This window comes from Lactuca virosa, chromosome 5 (genome assembly GCF_052849685.1).
Source record: "Lactuca virosa cultivar CGN04683 chromosome 5, Lactuca_virosa_CGN04683_v6, whole genome shotgun sequence".
Classification (NCBI taxonomy): Eukaryota; Viridiplantae; Streptophyta; class Magnoliopsida; order Asterales; family Asteraceae; genus Lactuca; species Lactuca virosa.
In genome coordinates, this window is record NC_136430.1 from 129,577,178 (window position 1) to 129,594,489 (window position 17,312).

The window sequence follows — 17,312 nt, forward strand, 5'->3', positions numbered from 1 at the left end:
TGGGATTCCGCACCATCAAATGGATCTGATCGAAACTGCGCGCTACTACAGACCCTACCATCTCACGTACCCGAGACTTGGAAAGAGACTGCTATTTCAGAGAGCAACTTTTTTTAGGACCTAATCGCCGCTCGGGCAGAGGCAAAAGAGTATCAGGGTAGACACACGGCACTCGAAGGGACCTGTCGGGGATCATATTTCATGCGATTTCACCAATATCAAATTTCATGCGACTTACATATACCGCTCGATCATAGAGTGACCTGTCGGGGATCATGATATAAAGTATCATTACTAGCTACCAGAACACACTTACTACCAGTGCTAGCTGCTGTGGTATGAATCATCTGCAGTAATAATAACATCAATCAAAACGGAACACACTGAAAAGAAACACAAGATACTCTATCACTCTAATGAGCATTTCGTGCGAATACAGCTTAACACATGTTTTACCTAAAAAGATACTGTTGTCGCCATCCGATTTCGATTGGTATAGTCCTCACCTTCCCGATTAGACGACTACGAAAGGACCCTTCACCTAACCCAACTGAATATCGAAACCTTCGTCTCTCATAAACACAAATCCGACACGGACCTCCGGGTCATCTCTCGCTGCGAAACCCCAAAACACTCACCAAAAGAGTATTATACCTTCTGAAACCCTTCCACAAGTGTTTCCAGAAGACCCTTCGGGAATGTCACACATGCAACAGATAAGGTTCAAGCACAGAAGCTTGGGACGAATACGGTTAGTCTATCACTACTAAGTGTATATGCGAGGATAATATATAATTAAGATTCTACGGACATTGGATGTGTGCTTCCGCCCTATTTCCTGTTCCTTGTCTGGTTGTGGACTTGGGGCAGAGTCACCCATCCAACTATCTTACCAACCTTAATTACATATGACCTATATACGCAAGTTAATGATGGATGTACCAGGTACGAGTCCTACCATGAACTTCGGGACAAGGCTACCCGGGAGTGCGAGTGAACGTTCTACCATCCAAATAAGTCTAGTTGTGTAAACCGAACCCATATGTTCCCTACCGATCTAATCAAACTCGAAACACTAAAGCAGACCCTATGCAGCGCTCCGAGGAGAAGCTATCAGTTATGACTTAGTACAAATTCGAGAAAGGCTGAAAGCATCTCGAGAACACGGCAAAACTCGAATAAGTCCTATCTCCTATATAAAAACACAGGGTTTTACTAGTGAATCTATGATGACTAGTGTAAACATTATGGTCATATATCATTAAGATTCTATGGACTTAGAATGTGTAATTCGGCCTTATTTCCTGTTCCTTGTTTGGTTGTGGGCTTAAGGCGGGGTCACTCATCCGAATGCCCTTGAAATCTTAATGATATACAATTAGTTTACACCAAGCAATTATAAAAGATCTGGTAGGACTTATATTGAAAATTTCATCACAAATTGTTGAAGCATTCGTAATACTAGTACTCGCTACCTACATTATAAAATATTCGAAGTAGTAATATCAAGAATAAAGCGGGGAGCATAAAGGCACACATAGAATACGCTATCATTCCAAAAACAATAAATCCTTTTAAATCGACTCAACTCAAGTTACAATAATAAATTCCAAGGTCGTCATTTAACATCAGACGGGTTGGTCCCCACCATAATCAATTTCTTGTACTACGAAAAGTTCCCCCATCTTTCCTCCAAATTCTTGAAGTCCCAGTCGAAACACTAATTTCGGGACGAAATTCTTTCTAACGGGGGGATGATGTGACAACTGTCAATTTTTGGTCAAGTCAAAGTCAACCAAAGTCAACAAGTCAAACCGGTCAACTCATCTAACCCTTGCATATTAGGGTTCCCATTATGATTCTTATTGTACTACTCACAATGTTAATACAAAGTATCACTTAGAGTTTTGACGTGTTCGGAAATTCTAAACCCTAATCAGGGCAAGTGATGAAACTAGTCGATAAAACATTATTCCTTAACCCTCTGGGGCATATAACAATCATAACGAGACTTAACGGGATGTACAAACCTTGCGTTACAAAGCCAAACACTCAAAAAGGTCGCAAACGAGATCTCTCCCAAATCTCTCTGTATGAGAAATCTCTCCAAGTATGTGAAATCTCTCCCAAATCTCTCTTTGTATGAGAAATCTCTCCAAGTATGTGAAATCTCTCCCAAATCTCTCTATGTATGAGAAATCTCTCCAAGTATGTGAAATCTCTCCCATATCTCTCTCTGTATGAGAAATCTCTCCAAGAATGTGAAATCTCTCCCAAATCTCTCTCTGTATGAGAATCTCTCCAAGAATGTGAAATCTCTCCTAAATCTCTCTCTGTTTGAGAAATCTCTCCAAGAATGTGAAATCTCTCCCAAATCTCTCTCAATATGAGAAATCTCTCCAAGAATATGAAATCTCTCCCAAATCTCTCTCTGTATGAGAAATCTCTCCAAGAATGTGAAATCTCTCCCAAATCTCTCTCTGTATGAGAAATCTCTCCAAGAATGTGAAATCTCTCCCAAATCTCTCTCTATATGAGAAATCTCTCCAAGAATGTGAAATCTCTCCCAAATCTCTCTCAAAATCTCTCTCAACTTCTTATAATCACTCGGGGCATCCCGACCTGTAATTTAGTCGAAAACCGCTCGAAAACGGAAGTTTACGCGAAAAACAGCTTTAAGGAGTCGAACCCTCTTAAGGAGCCGAACCCTCTTAAGGAGCCGAACCCTCAAAAAGGTCGCAAACCTAGGAGGGTTCGGCTCCTTAAGAGGGTTCGGCTCCTTAAAGCTGTTTTTCGCGTAAACTTCCGTTTTCGAGCGGTTTTCGACTAAAATTACAGGTCGGGATGCCCCGAGTGATTATAAGAAGTTGAGAGAGATTTTGAGAGAGATTTGGGAGAGATTTCACATTCTTGGAGAGATTTCTCATACAGAGAGAGATTTGGGGAGAGATTTCACATTCTTGGAGAGATTTCTCATATAGAGAGAGATTTGGGAGAGATTTCACACACTTGGAGAGATTTCTCATACAGAGAGAGATTTGGGAGAGATTTCACACACTTGGAGAGATTTCTCATACAGAGAGAGATTTGGGAGAGATTTCACACACTTGGAGAGATTTCTCATACATAGAGAGATTTGGGAGAGATTTCACATACTTGGAGAGATTTCTCATACAGAGAGAGATTTGGGAGAGATTTCACACACTTGGAGAGATTTCTCATACAGAGAGAGATTTGGGAGAGATTTCACACACTTTGAGATATTTCTCATACAGAGAGAGATTTGGTTTGCGACCTTTTTGAGTGTTTGGCTTCGTAACGCAAAGTTTGTACATCCCGTTAAGTCTCGTTATGATTGTTATATGCCCCCGAGGGTTAAGGAATAATGTTTTATCGAATAGTTTCATCACTTGCCCTGATTAGGGTTTAGAATTTCCGAACACATGAAAACTCTAAGTGATACTTTGTATTAAGATTGCGAGTAGTACAATAAGAATCATAATGGGAACCCTAATATGCAAGGGTTAGATGAGTTGACCGGTTTGGCTTGTTGACTTTGGTTGACTTTGACTTGACAAAAAATTGACGGTTGTCACAATATTGTAATGTAAGAGAGGCATAGAGAAGTGAGAGCATATTGCAGAGAGAGAAAGTTAAGAGAAGAGAGGAGCTTTAGTGTGTGTTAGTGTGTGTGAATATTGTATCTGGATCTTAATTCATATGAATTCATACAAGATTCATCATCTTCTTCTTCTCCTTCTTCTTCATTTGATCTGACATCATCCGTTTGATTGGGATTCCGCACCATCAAACGGATCTGATTGATACACAAGCAGATTGGGGACTTACAATTGGTATCAGAGCTTGGATTGTATCAGTCAATTTTGTCAGATCTAGAGCTTATTTGATCTTATTTTTGAAAGATTTTTGCGTTTTTGGATAGATCTCTAAAAATTAGGGGGGGGGGGGGTTTGTTCTTCGTGTTTTTGATAAAAAGGGGTTTTTGATCGATTTTGGAGCTTCAAAGTCGAAAAAACGTTGTTTTTGGTCGTAACTAGCGAGGGGGTGGCGGCGTTTACGGCCAGCAACTAGGGTTTCTGAAGAGTTTGCGGCCGTAGTTTACGGTCCGAGGAGTTTGTGGTCAGAGGGTTTACGGTACGAAGTCACGTGTACGGCCCTCGGAGTTTACGGCCTCGGACGATTACGGCTCGGAGTTTACGACCTGCTCGTTTGCGGTCCTCGTCCTCGCATCGCAGCCTCGGCCAGCAGGAGACTTCGATCAGAGTCCGAAGTTCGCATCTGTGTTCATTAAAAAAAGGGAAGCGATTTTGCAGTTGCCAATAATCGAACCCGGATCACCCGCTTCCTTTCCCCTCCGCCTTACCAGTTGGACTAGCAAGTCCTTTGTTCCATTCCTTCGAAATTTAATTCAAAAGCTCTCCCAGTCGCACCTAATTTCGCAAATTTGACTCTTTTAGCCCAAAATTCAAATTTCTTCCAAAAATTTTAGCTTTTAATTTTTTACTTTTAATTTTGACTTTTTACTTAAAATTTGACTTTGACTTTCAAGTTTGACCTTTGACTTTAAACTTTGACTTTCTCATTTAACTTTCAAATTTTCAAATTTAGCTTTTCGGTTTGACTTTTAAGTTTGACTTTTTAAGTTTGACTTTTGTGTTTGACTTTTTAAATTTGACTTTTAAGGTAGACTTTTGAGGTTTTAAGTCAAAGGGCATTTTTGATAAACAATGAGTTCTTCAAACACCAAAGTCAATGAAATTTCTTGTTCTCAAACATGCATTGATAATGTCAAAAATTTACTTGAGCATATATAATTATTACGTAGAGAGAACGAGGACTTGAAATATGAAGGGTATCAACTTAGGAAAGGACAGAAACCCCTGAAGGATGAATTAGAAGCAAAAACCAAAGATTTAGAAAACTTCAGGAAGAGTATAGTACTAAGAGTGCGCATTATAGATATGTGGCTGAACAACTTGCTGAGGTAACTGCTGAACTTGACACATTGAAAAACAAATTTGAAAATGCAGATTTTACTTTTAGAAAATTTGATGTGTCAAGTGAAGTAGTTGCATCCATGATAGAAACTAATTTGCAATTCAAAAATAATCAGTCAAAGGGTTTAGGATATGATAAAGTGCCTCCTCCTTTTAATCATACTTATACTAATAATCCTTTGACAAAAGAGGAAATAGACAGAGAGCCACATCTCAAATATGGATTTGTGTCAGGAGGCAGTATTAATGTTGAGTGTACTAATGTTTCTACTTCTTCTGTAGATCAACCTCTAAGTCATTGCAAGCAAGCAGCTGAAGAGAGTGTGTCTGATAATGAAATTGTATCAAAGTCTGATGAATTAAATTTTTTCGATATATTTGATGATATCTTTGATAATTCTGATGTGGTTGTGCCAGAAAGTGTTGAGCTGAACGACTCTAATGCTTCTACTTCTTGTGCAGGTAAAGTAACGGAAGATGAGAACAAGGAGAAAACTGTTGAACAAACCAATGTCTCCTTGAACTCTGAATCTGTTGCTTCGAACTCAGTTGCTTCTGATCAACCTGCTGTTGAGAAATACAGGCCACCAATTCCAGTGAAACAGAGTACCTGTTGCAATTGTGCTTGTGGGAACAACAAGAGACAAGGCAAGGACACACCACTAGGGGCAGGAAGAAACAACGCCTACGTGAAGAAGCAGACTTGCTTTCACTGTGGAACACCTGGACACATTGCCAGAAATTGTCCTAATCGAGCATATGTTCCCTACTATGCACAAGAGTGGCAAAACGCACCAAGAGGGAGATACCACAAAAGAAATCCCTCAAGGTCACGTTCAGACAATGGCAACTGGAATGCCCAGAAGGCCAAGAATCAAACCCACAAGGCCAAGAATCAAAATCCCAAGGGTAAGAAGGCAATGTCGGCCCAGAAGTCAAGTTCAAGAAATGCTCCTGTGAAGCCAAGATCGGTTAGGTCAAAGCCATCTCGGCAGCCGGTTTCAAGTTCAAAAGCAAGCGATAAGGCACCCAACAAATCGAAAAGGAAATGGGTTAAACCCGACTACAGATGGGTTCCGAAGGTTCACTCTCCCAAATCTCCTAATGCTTCTAACGTTTCTACATCTTCTGTTTGTGATAAGCAGGATATATCATGGGAGAGAGTTCCTTGCACGGATGACAAAGGTCAACCCAGTTTCAAAATGGACTGGGTTCCAAAGGCCAACTGATCCCGCTCTGTGTCGGAGCAGCTATGGAGGCATATCATCAGACTTCAGTTTGTTGGTAGTGGCTGTTCTAGGCACATGATAGGAGGCATCTCTCAACTGTACAACACTCAGAACATTGTTTGAGAGTATGTGTCCTTTGCGGGAAAGGAAGAAAGGAAGGGATCACACATGGGGTTTGTGTTTAATGACATGAAGAATTTTCGGATCTGTTCTGAGATTATGCGTGCTGTTCCCAGACCTTCAGGAAGCAAATTCAATCGGTGACTTACGGTTTGAGTTTTCTTCTCTATACTCCTGAGTTTATCTTACACTGTTTCATTTCAAAGACATTTTTCTTTAATTTCTTTATATGTCTTTCTTTAGTAGGCGTTTTTGGGAAGTGATATGAAGTCTAGTGCTAAAGGGCAATATGCAATTCGTGTAATGCACTAAAGCCGAATTGTCTAGACTCTGTATTCAATGTGCTGGTAGGCACAAAGGATTCAAAAGGACTAGACTTAGTTTGAAAATTGAAAGGACTTGACTAATATGAACTTAGATAGTTTCATTTGGACTGACCATACGACGCTCGGGTAGATTGAGTAGTGAGATAAACATGAGAACTTGCGAGATACACTAAAAGTTAATTATCTAGAACTGTGGCTCAACATTTCCTTGATGTACGGACTTATGTCCTTAATTCTGGTTCTGATAGGGCGACTGGGGGGTTCTGATAAAGTAGGTCTGTAGGAAATTATTTTCTTGCTTTCTATCTTTCAGTCACATGTTGCTTCCTCTGCGTGATTGGAAGAGATCTGACCTAGATTGCAACATATGCAACTCTAATTCTACACACCTCCTTATCTATGAAATTCTTTCTATCTGTTAGCCATATGCTGTCCCCTCTGCGTGATCGGATGATCCGACCTGGGACACAGCATATGCAACATTCTACCTCTCAATCCCTCTATCTTTGTTAGTCATATGTTGTTCCCTCTGTGTGATTGGAAGACATCCGACCTGGGATACAACATATGCATTTCTAAATCTGACTTCCTCCTTAATAATTGTTTACTCACCTAAAGTAAGGAGTTCTTTGGAAGTTCTTGATAACTAGGGTATATCGGGAAGTGGGGAACACGTTCTAGTGCAACTAAAATTGAACCATTTAGAGGTTGTCTGTAGATCTCGCTGCTTAATTTAAGTGGTCAACAATATCCTTGGTCGTCGTCAGCTAAATGTCCATTTAGGAATATATATCACAATGACTTGTCACTTATAATCTGTCCAAATTGTCAACATCCTTTGTGTTTAAGTGGACCACAATACCGGTGATTGACCAGATCTAGACATGCAAGCGTGTGCTGATAAACGATATTGGATTGCTTGACAACTTTGATCCCAAATATTTTTGTTTTTGTTAAATTTGTTCATAGTTTTCCTCTATGCACAAATTTAGGGGGAGAATTAAAAAAAAATTCAAAAATAAACAAAAATAAAAAAATTAGAAATCCAAAAATAGTGTCATTTCCGTTTTATTTCTTGTTCAGAAAAATCAAAAATCCAAAAATATTTTTGTTTCTGTTTTATTTTTTCAGAAAATATGAAAAATCCAAAAAATATTGTGTGCTAAGTTTTATTTTAGTTTTGTTTCTATTTTTAGCTCTGCTTGTCTTGAAAAGTGAATTCAGATATATATGAGACTCATGGAGACTGAATCGAAAATTTCCAAGCCAAGGCTTCATCCGTGATCATCGAAGAATTCTTATTCGAAGGAGCAAGAAATGAAGACTATTCTTTCAACATTCAATTCTTCAACCCCAGAAGCAAGGTCAACCTGTAATTGAAGATTATGTGACAGATTACATTGAAGCCTCCTCAATCAATTTGCTGCTATCTTGTACCTGCTGAAGTGATCCAGAAGTTTCGTTCTCTATTCTCTCTGAAGATTCTCAAGCTGAAAGCGAAATTTTCAGGAATCTTTTCAAGAAGCCTCCTCACCCAACGTGCGTTCAATGCCAAATTCTGAAGAAAAGCCCAAGTGCTCAAGATGAAGTCATTTATTGAAGATTCATCATATTCATCTTGAAGTTGTGAAAAATTTGAAGATTAATGTTGAAGCCAAGCTCCCAATGAAGATTAAGAAGAAAAGCCAACTACTTTTTAGGGGGAGTTTGTTGGGTCAATTAGAAAAGAAAGCTATAAACCAAGGGGGAGATTGTTGGGTCAAAAATATGGTTTATACTTTGCTTTTCTAGGAAAATGTATTTTGTGTCTTGGACCGTAAACAGCTTGGTGTTTACGGTCGTATACGTGTTTACGGTTGTGTTTACGGCCGTAAACCCATTCACGGCCCATGTCTACTATATATAGGGTGAGGAGTGCATATTGTAATGTAATAGAGGCATAGAGAAGTGAGAGCATATTGTAGAGAGAGAAAGTTAAGAGAAGAGAGGAGCTTTAGTGTGTGTTAGTGTGTGTGAATCTTGTATCTGGATCTTAATTCATATCAATTCATACAAGATTCATCGTCATCTTCTTCTCCTTCTTCTTCATTTGATATGACATCATCCGTTTGATTGGGATTTCGCACCATCAAACGGATCTGATTGATATACAAGCAGATTGGGGACTTACAAATAGTTGTAGAACATTTATTTTAAAATTTAATAGAATGATTTACCATATATATATATATATATATATATATATATATATATATATATATATATATATATATAACTTTTACTATGATATGGATTTAAAAAAAAAACAAGAAAATGACAAAATGGAAAATAATAAATCAAAAAAAAAAAATCCTAGAAAATAACATATGTCAAGTTCAATGAAACATGACATTTGGAAAATTAATTTTCATTTATTAAGTTAGATTTTCAATTTTAATCTAATATAAATTTCAAATTAACATCTCTAATATTCTAATTCAACCTTAATTATAAGAATTTTTACAACTAAGGGGGTGTTTGAGATTCCTTTTTAAGGTGAAAAGTCCTTTTTGTAAAGGACTTTTTGTAAAAAACATTTTTCCAAAAGATGTTGTTTAAAAAGTGTTTGGGATTCCTTTTGCTTTTCCAGCCTCAAAAGTTCAAAAAGTCACGGATGTTTGACTTTTGCAAATGCCATTTTTTGTGCTTTGGTAAAGGGAAAACCTCAGAATAACCCCATGTATTATACTCCAATGCTTAAAAAAACCCTTGTATAATTTTTTTGTATGAATTAACAATTATGCTTTCTAACTTTGATTATTTTCATGCTTTGTGACCGGTTAGCCCAAAGCTACCGGTAACCTCGGAGTCACTGTATACTATGGTGGTGTATGAGGTATCTATAACAGGTAAGTGTTTATGGTGGGTGTTTGGAGGTCCGATGAGGGTTACGGTGATGGTGATATAAGTGTTGACTGGTGGTTTACAATGAAACAAAAGGTGGTAAAGGGTGGTTAGTTCACGTTTTTTTAGAGGCAGTAAACGAGGTTGATATAAGGTGGGTAAAATGGAGGTATAAAATGGTGAGGTTTATGAGGAAGACGATGAATAGTACTGGGTGTTACATTTTCTTCATGCATGCAGGAGGTTTTAAGGTGGTTTGATGGAAGTGGTTTACGTGTTCTTGGTGATAACATGTGCAGTCTTCGTGGGTTTGAAGTAATATAAGGTGTAAGGTGGTTGTGATGAGGTTTTAAGAAGAAGATGGTGAATAATACTGGGTGTTCAATTTTTTTGTTCCAAAAACCATCATTATCGAGACCTTAAGCCATTTGCTGCTCTGTTTTCAATTTCTAGCATCCACCATCCACCATCGAGATTGAAAGAAGAAGAATCAATAAGTAAGGACATTGTTCATCGTCCCATCGAGAACCTGCAACCGAACAAAAAAAATATCGATTTTTTTTGAGTTTTTTCCTTCAAGGTTTTGTATCTACTTCCCTCGCTAAAAATGTGTGTTTATCGACAGCCTCAAAGAAAAAACACAGTTTAAATTTTTCTTGTTCCCCTTATCTCGATTCTCGATGAAGGTGGTGGTGGTTTGTTTTAGATGGCAGGAGGTGGTAGAGATGGGGGCTTCGATGGCAGCAATATGTAGGTTCGATGGTGGTGAACCGGTGGTGAGGTGGGTACGGTTTTAATGGTGATGGCAAGCTCGATCGGTAAAGATGGAACAGGTCTCCGGTCTCGGCTGTGAAGACGAAGCAGCAGGTGAAGATCTTGGGTTGGATTGAAACGAAGAAGGCAGCAGAAATAAGTTTACTTGTTTATTTTTCTTTCTTTTGTTCTGGTTAGTTGCAGGTCTAGACGAAGATGACGATGAACAGTTACAGTTCTACATATTAAATTAATCAAAATGGAATAGTGGGAGCATGTATCACGGGTAACCTGGGGTTACCGGATAAACTAGAAACATCACACGGTTTGGAAAATAATAAGGGTTAAATGGTACAAAAAAATAATAGAGGGGTTTTTTGAGCATTGGGGTATAACACATATGATTTTTCTGGGATTTTTCCTTTGGTAAAAGTTGTTTTTAAAAGTACTTTACCACTTACCAAATAACTTTTGGACTTTTCTAACTTTTTGGAAAAGTTAAAAATCAAAAAGTTGTTTTAAAAGGAAAAGCAAACACCTTGTAAATCCAAAGTCTAATTAAATAAGAGTAGTTGTTTTACATACTCCTTTGATATGACTTAAATAAAAACTTATTTTTAATTTGACTTAAAAAAAATCCATTTTAATTTGATTTTTTTTTTGTTTTTCTTGTGTTTTGTCTTTTGTCTTATGTTGTATTTTGTTTTATTATTATTATTATTATTATTATTATTATTATTATTATTTAGTTATGTTATTTTCTTTTTAATTATTTGTGTTTTAGAAAATATTTTTTTTATCTATAATGGTATCTTTAATTTTACGAACGATTGTATCTTATGTATTTTTCAATAAAAAAATAATGACTATCCATGTGTATCGTTCCGACTATCTCTGTTTTATTTTTAGTTTTGTTCGAACTATCCATGTTTATTTTTTCGTCCGGACTATCCATGTGTTATTTTTTCGTTCGTACTATTATTGAGTTATTTTTTTCGTTCGGATTATCTCTATGTTATTTTCTCGTCCCGTCTATCCCTGTGTTATTTTTTTGCTCCAACTGTTCGTGTGTTATTTTTCTCGTTCGGATTAAGAATACATTATTTTTTCATTCGGAGTAACCATGTGTTATTTTTTATTTTTGTTTAAAAGAATAACACAATGATAGTCCACACAAAAAAATAAGATAGGATAGTCGAAAAAAAACACAGTGATATCAAAAAGAAAAAATAACATGAGATAATCCGACAAAAAAAATAACGCAAAGGTAGTCAAAACGAAAAAAAAATAACATGGGGATAATCCAAACGAAAGAATAATACATTGATAGTCCGAACGAAAAAATAACACAATAATAGTCTGAATGAAAAAAATAACACAAAATTTTTTTAATTGTAATGATAATAATTATAATATATATTTATTAAAAATATTAAAAACAAAAAATAACAAAAAAACCAGCAAAAAATTAAAAAATAAATAAATAAAGAAAAAAAAAGACAAACCATTTTTGGGGGTGGGGTTATGAGAAGAAAACTCGTTAAGTAAGTGGTTCACTTGTTATTTCTTGAATCTAAATTTTAAGGTTTGATCAAACTTACCATCAAACTAATAACATAAATAATTATTTAATTATTTAAATTAACTAATTTTGAAATTTTAAATCAATTATTTTTTATCTAACTTATTAAATTAATTCTAGCATAGCGGTATCGTGTGTTTGTCATTTCTTCTTGATGTCAAGGGTTTAAGTCACGTTTAGGACATCAATGGAATTAAGAGTAATTTATGAGTATATTCGATTTGTCTTAAAGGAGAGTATCAAGTTCTTTTTTATCATTCAACGAGAGAGAGAGAGAGAGAGAGAGAGAGAGAGAGAGAGAGAGAGAGAGAGAGAGAGAGAGAGAGAGAGAGAGAGAGAGATGGAAACCTATAATTTTAGCATGAGGAGAAAGGAAGAGAATGAAAGTCTTTAAACACTTTACTCACTTGTTATTATCTTTTGTGTCTTAACACTTAATAAAATAAGCAAGAATGGCAAACTTGTCCCCTCGACCCCTCCTTTGTGGTTCATAGCTTTAACTAGCAAAAGATGAAGAAAGTGGTTTACACTATTTCTTATTACCAGATGTGGTGTACATCTTTTATACCAAAACCTTTTAAGACCAAAAAAGATGTACATGACATTATTAATCCTACCTTATAATATTGTTTTGATACTAACATTGAAAATTATTATTTTCATAAAATATTATGTAACACCCAGCTAATCAGGTAATTTCCTTTTTTTCCTCAAATTATTAAAGTATTGCAAAAATGGTCCTTACGTCATGCGTACCTGGGGCGTACGTAGGGCGTAAGCCCTTAAGGATGGACACAGATAGTTGTGAGTACGCAGGACGTACTCGTCAGATGAGCAAACCCAAATTTTTAGGGTTTGAGCCCCATATAATGTCATTATCTACCTTGAGACCCTCCCACCTTCAGCCTCCATTCTCCCATTCGACTCCTTGCAAACCCTAACCATCATTTATGAAATATTGAGCTCATTTTTTTGTTTGGTGTTCATCTTGGAAGGAAGAAAGTGATTGGAAATCTAGTGAGAAGTTTCAAACCTTGTGGATCTGAGTTTTTCACCTTTCAAGCAACCTCCAGAAGGTATAAAGTTCTGGTTCTTGAGTTTTTGTGCATTTTGGTCCCATAATCTTGGTATATATGAGTATGCCTACTCTAGACCAAAAGAATTATCCTTTTAGATGTTTTTGAGTGTTTGTAGTCATAAAAATGTGACCTTTGTCCCTTTCTTCCATCCATGCAAGAGTTATGAAGCTTGGCTTTTGGGTAGTAAGTTAGGGTTTGAATTTTGGAAAAATTCTAGTCATAAAGTTGGAAACTTTATGGTTAGGGAGGTTATTTGGGACTAGATATGAGTTTTGGACGTGTGGTCTTAATGGAAAAAACACTTATTAAGGAAAGTGAGAGATGGTCGAGTACACAGGGCATACCTAGTGATATGCGACACGTACTAGTTGAAGGCCCTGTAATCAGGAGAGGGTTGCATTACGTGATGCGTAGTGATTGAGTACGCATGGAGTATTTAGCGTGAGTTGACTCTTTGACTTTTGACTTTGACCTTTGACCATGGATTTGACCAAGTTTGACTTAACGGGATTTTGGGTAATTTGAATAGTAGTTTGAGATTAGGTCCCTTTTTATGTATAGGTGACCAGTAGAGGCAGCATTTGGAGTAATGATCTGTTCAACTATTTTTCAGACTGTGAGGTGAGTTTTCCTCACTGTACTTGTGGGTCGAAGGCACCAATGCTGGCCCACTAGGTTATGTATCCTAGTTTATTGGATGTTACTATGTTGTAGTGATCTGTTAGAACTACATGATTATCTATTTATTGTTATATGTTTTATCTATTGCATATGTTGACATAGTACGGTTGGGTTGAGCAGTACTGCTGTGTGTGGAAGCCAATAAACATAGGAGTAAGCTAGACATAAGTTGTGGGATGGAAAGGAAAGCCAAAGTAATAGTGTGGGCTCAGGATCAAGCCAAACATTAGTTGAGGGAAGGTAAGGCAAGCCAGACTTATGATGTGGGCTCGAGAGCAATCCAAATAAAAGCTATGGTCCGGGAGGGAAATCTATACTCATGTTGTGGGCTTAGGGGTAATCCAGTCCGATGGCAGTGGGCCTAGTATGTATGTTATTATTTGATGCGTGGCGGTATTTTGGGAAAACTCACTAAGCTTTGGCTTATATTTTGATTTATGGTTTCAGGTACTTCAGAGGACAAGGGAAAGGCAAAGGCTTGATTGTGCACATCATCTTGGATTTATGTGTTTTGTGATTTTGGGATACTCTGATTCATGATAGTGACTTTTGAGAACTTGTTTTGTAAAACTTATGGATTATTGGATGGCTTTAAAAATAAAAAATTCCCATAACTTTTGGGATGTTACAATTTTTTGAGTGAATTAGATGAATATTCATGTGAATCCAGACTCAAACTAAGGATCTGCAAAAGTTTTTAAATTATTTCCATCTTATTTCAAAAGTAACCAAAGAAGGATGCGATGTGTACGATCAGTCGGAGCAAGAAATTAGAAGATACCTACATTGTTATTTGTTTATGATGATTATGATAGAATTTCATGCTAGTTGTAGGCTAGGGATCTTCAAGAATTGCATGATAGAATTTCTTGAGTTATGATGTCTGATAGCCTAGGGGAATTTCTTGTACGAGAGATGAAATTGACATCATTAATGTAGTTGCATAGTGTATGCATCATAGTTGTACATAACTAAGATTTTATAGCCTGAGAATGTTTGATTTAGCCTTATTTCTTGTTCCTTGTTTGTTTGTGGACTTAGGGTAGAATCAAGTATTCGACTGTTTATGGAATCCAACGTTATGTATGATTAGCATGCACACACGGCTGCAGGGTTGCTGGAAGTTTCATGAGTGAGTGTGGATGTAGTAGGCCAGTGTCACACCCCATTAAAGCGGAAACACAAAGGGTGACAGGCTAAGGTCTCACAACACAAGGTAAATAGGATTAGCAACGATAATCATTGAGCATGTTATGTTTATATCATATTCGAAACAATATTACATTTTAGTTCCATACTACATAGTCTAGTAAATAACAAGAGCAATAAACGTAAATCATTGTGGCGTCTTAAACTTGCTCACTGACCATTTCCTGAAAAGCATGCAAAAACGAGGTCAACTATAAAATAGTTAGTGAGTTCACAGGTTTATAAAGGTACATCATTTCAGTAAGAAAATATAGATTTGTTTATCAAAATTTCCAACTTAAAATGAGTGTTGAATGCCAAAGCACCCCATTCACAACCAAGCCAAACGACCGTTCTTGCCCCCATTCCATCATGTCCATGGTTCCCATGATGTCCGTTCATGAAAATATACACTTACAGTTCTGGGTGAGTAGGGGATGTCGACCCCAAATAGCGCTATCCATAAGACCGTCGGCTCGAAATACGAGTTAATAGGTTGTAGTTCGGTTCTCGGGGACTTAACATACAAAGTTCATAAAAAGTTCATATCAAGAGTTCATAACATAAAGTTCATAGCATAAAGTTCATAATAGAAAATTCATAAAAGAGTATCGTTCCAAGTTCATCAAGTTCATAAAACAATATCGGTCCAAGTTCATTAAGTTCATAAAACAAGGCTCAACAAGTTCACAAAATAGAGTTCAGAAAGTTCATAAAACAAAGTTCGACAAGTTCATAAAATAGTACAGATAGCTCATAAAACATTAGCATGCTTTCCACCCCAAAATATGAAAACAGTAAAAAGGGGGCTGTGAATACTCACTAGGGAGAGTTTGCAGTTCGGTGTTGTAGAGATCGATTTCTACTAGTGCCCTACGGAAAAAAATAGTTTCTAGTGAGATAAAATTTACTAAGCCATTATCTAAGAACTACCTATCCTACTAGTGGTGTCGTAAAATGCCCAAAGTTTGTCGATTCCTTATTGGTAATATTGAATTCACTGTGCATTGTGTTTAAAAATCCATAAAGGAATGAAAATGAACTCCAAAAATAGTAAAAGTTTATATTCTTGTTCTAACAGAGGGTATTAGTGTCCATAAATTTTATAGAAAATTTTGAAGGTCATTTGTTATTTATCTGTAATTTAAGTCTAAATAATAGGGAAAATTCATAGTAAATAGCAAACAGTTGCAAAAATTGCTAAATTAATTTATACAGGTTCTCATAATGTTCCCGAACCCGGGAAGAATATTAGTTTGTGCTCATGAGTCCTAAGACCCGGTTTTGTAAATTCATCCCCTAATCAAATGAAAAATCCGAATAAAATACCAAACAGTGACCAAATTGTATGAAAATTTAGATTCTATCCTTATTATGTACATAAACAAGTTCCAGATTTTTTCGGATTTTTATCTCATCTGTAAGTATTTATTATGAAATTTTGGCCATTAAATCCTTATTTTTGTAGAAAAATAAAGAGTTTGTTCTAGCACATGGGGTTTCACAAAACATCTATTAATAACATGTGGTTTTATAAAAAAATGGTTTAGAATTAATTCGGAGCTAGATGGGGGTATTTAACCCCAACAAGTTTAGAAATGTAGCACTAATTAGTGCATGAGTTCCAAATGTAGCTGGAAGTTCAACAATTTTTGTAGAAACTTCTGTAACGTTTTTGTTGGAAATATTTTGATGTGATTGTCACTTGAAATGAGTTGAGTATTGATTTACATTTTCTAACAAACATTATCAGAATGTTTCAGGTTGGAAAGATACTGAAGATTCAACAAGTGTTTGAAGAATCAGATGTTGGAGCACTTGAAGTTGAACATGGAGCACTTGATGTATACATGGAGCACCTGTTGTTGACCTGGATCACTTGCTGAAAGCTAGTTGGATCATCATGATCTCAGATGGCACATCTAGATCATATGTAGAGCATCAAGATGCTGATGGATCATTTGGAATATTGATGGCTCATCATAATGTTTGTTGGCTCATCCACAACTCTATGGCTCAACAAGAGTTGATGGCTCAACAGGAATACTTGGTGGCTCAACTCAAGTTAATGGATCAACATGATCACATTGATGGCTCAACAAGACTGCACATGGCACATCATGTACGATGAAGGCATGTCCAAATGCTCAAAGGAACATGAATTTCGTCCAGGGTCCATCATGAACATGTGGTGGTACATCCTCAAGTTCAAGACACAGTCCAACATTCAAGAAACTACTCAACATTATCAACAACACTTCTGGAAGTTGATGACATCTAAGAAGACAATTGAGCAACTTGATGCTCATGTTGCTCATCACATTTTCAATGTTGATCAAGAAGGTTCAAGAATTATGAAGACTCATAACTTGGATGGAACCCTAACGGAATACTAACGGAATTGGAATATTCCATCCATTCTCCGTTAAGCAGGGCAAAGGTGTCAACTGATG